The sequence below is a fragment of the Meleagris gallopavo genome, unplaced genomic scaffold, assembly GCF_000146605.3.
Source record: "Meleagris gallopavo isolate NT-WF06-2002-E0010 breed Aviagen turkey brand Nicholas breeding stock unplaced genomic scaffold, Turkey_5.1 ChrUn_random_7180001879942, whole genome shotgun sequence".
NCBI classification, from domain to species: domain Eukaryota; kingdom Metazoa; phylum Chordata; class Aves; order Galliformes; family Phasianidae; genus Meleagris; species Meleagris gallopavo.
Window position 1 is genome coordinate 1,594 of NW_011144231.1, and position 2,132 is coordinate 3,725.

The 2,132-nt window shown below is 42.6% G+C and overlaps 1 protein-coding gene across 1 annotated transcript in view; it reads left to right on the forward strand.

Annotated features, from left to right (window-relative positions):
- The window catches only part of HTR1B (5-hydroxytryptamine receptor 1B), a 2,938-nt gene extending 1,587 nt beyond the window's left edge, over positions 1-1,351 (forward strand). Inside the window, 1 exon segment of the mRNA XM_010727280.3 lies at positions 273-1,351. The gene's annotated coding sequence lies outside the window, so the exon portion shown is untranslated.
- The last annotated feature ends 781 nt before the right edge of the window (positions 1,352-2,132 follow it).

Consider the following 2,132-nt stretch of genomic DNA (forward strand, 5'->3'; position numbering starts at 1 on the left):
GCCCCGGGGCCGGAGCCGGGCAGCGCCGAGGGCAGAACAGTTGGCAGCCTTCATGAGTGTGTTACGTAGGAAAGGGAGGAAGGTAGGACAGACTGTAGGCTAAGGGTGCTTCCAAACTTCAGCCTACTTTCTAGCCTCCTTACGGCTCTGACTGCTCTTCCTAGGAGCTGTCAGCTCATAGCCCCACTCGGTACACTGCTTTGCAGAACACGCGCTTTGCCTTTATTGGGATCCTTTAATAATTCTGCCAATCTCTTGCTTTTTGTCTGCAGAATCAAGTTGCTATTGTAAAGACCCACTGCTTGAAACTTCCCCAAGCCCAGTTGCCAGACTCATGATGCTGCAAAAACGTCAATACAAACTGCCAGCAAACTGCTCAGCTCTGCATTTCAGTGTAATGACTCTGGCAGAGATGCTGTTCCAGTAGTCACGCAGATCAGTTGCAAAAAAAGAGGGCAGCCTCGATCAAGGTCTATAATTCATCTGGACTGAAGAAAAAGTTTGAGAGTAAACTCAATTTATTTTGCAGGCTTAACTTCTTAATTTGTTCTCCGGCCAGTTGTAGGGGTGTGCACAAGAGCACAGTTGTCTCTGTCTGTGTTGGTAGCGTAGTTGTACTTCTGCACACCTGTAATTTCTTTCTTTCAGTGGAAAGAGTTGCTCATTCCTTATGAGCCCTAGAAGGGGAAAAAAACAAAACAACGCAACAAAAACAGCTTTAAAAGAGAAAAAGAGGAGCATCACAGAAAACTGTGCACGACTCCTTCAGCTGAATGTGTGTGAGAAGTGGCAGTGTGCAAAAGCTATGTTTGTATTTCCAAACAATAGCAAATGCAAGTACCGTAGAAACGAGTTGTAGACCTGTTCAACTGCACCCGTATCTATAGCCTGTCCTCGTAGTTGTCTTCACAAAGTCAGTGCTTCTTGCTTCTACTCTGTAACTCAAGAGCAGGAAACAAGAAGTCCAATGACCTTTTCCATAAACCAGCTGGGAATAGAAGTAGCAGTTTGCTGTTGTAGCCGTGTGTTCCATTTTGTGTCAGTTGCACACCCTTACTGCATGAACCACTGCAAAATTTAGAACTCTAAGTAATTACATTATTAAATGTCTATTTTGTAAAGAAGTGAAATAGTCTGCTCTCACAGAAGAGCGCTATCACCTGCAAAATAAATACCCATAAATCATGAATAAACTCATGTTAATGAAATTACTCTCTTCCCTACTTCCCCCTTATTGTTTTGTTTTTTTTTTTTTTTTCCCTTTTTTTCTGATAAGACCTGAAGGCAGGTCTGCAAATATCCAGCAGTCAGAGTTAGAGTTTCGGGATATGGTCCACCTGCTGTGATAGAACTGCATTGATTGTTTCTCCTCTGTGTAAATGAAAATGAGTATAAACAATAAAATGCTTTACTGTGTTCTCAAGAGTGTTTGGTAGCAATTGTGTGACTAAAAGGAGTATTTATTGGTTTACCTGGTTTCTCAGTATTGACTTTTTAGCTAATACTGACTTCATGAGTCACTCAAGAAAGCAATTGATGAAGGCTGAAATTGCAAGCTTCAATCTGTGGTCACATCTTTAATAGGCAGATTTGTTTTCATCCTAAACATTACTGGTCAGTACTCAGTCATTTGCTGATGCTGCAGCAGTAGAATAAGCTTGGCTTACCTCATTGTCAGTGAAATCAAGAGATATCTTAACTGTCTAAAAATGGAAAACCAGACCATGAAACTAATACTTTCAGCATTTCCACAGGCAACTAAGTCCTTCATCAGTGTTTCATAGTTATATGACATGAAGAGCGTGGAGCATGGGGGTTGGACTTCCCTGGTCCTCGTGCTGTTGGAGTATTTTCAACTTGACAGCAGAAACTCTTGGCTTCCTTTTGTGAGGTGAGATTTTTGACAAGAAGTGGTGAGACTGAATATCAAGAAATTTTCCTTCCCCATTCATGCTGAGGCTCTGAACTTAATGCATAAACAGCTGATACAGGTAACCTGATGCTCACTGTTGGGACATTGATTGTGGCTGAAGCCAAGGATGGGCCCTGGAGCTCTGCTGGCTGAAGTCCTTGTGCTGCCTGTGCAGTTTCCTCCACGTTGGGAAACCCTTCTCATAGGGAGATAGGAAGCC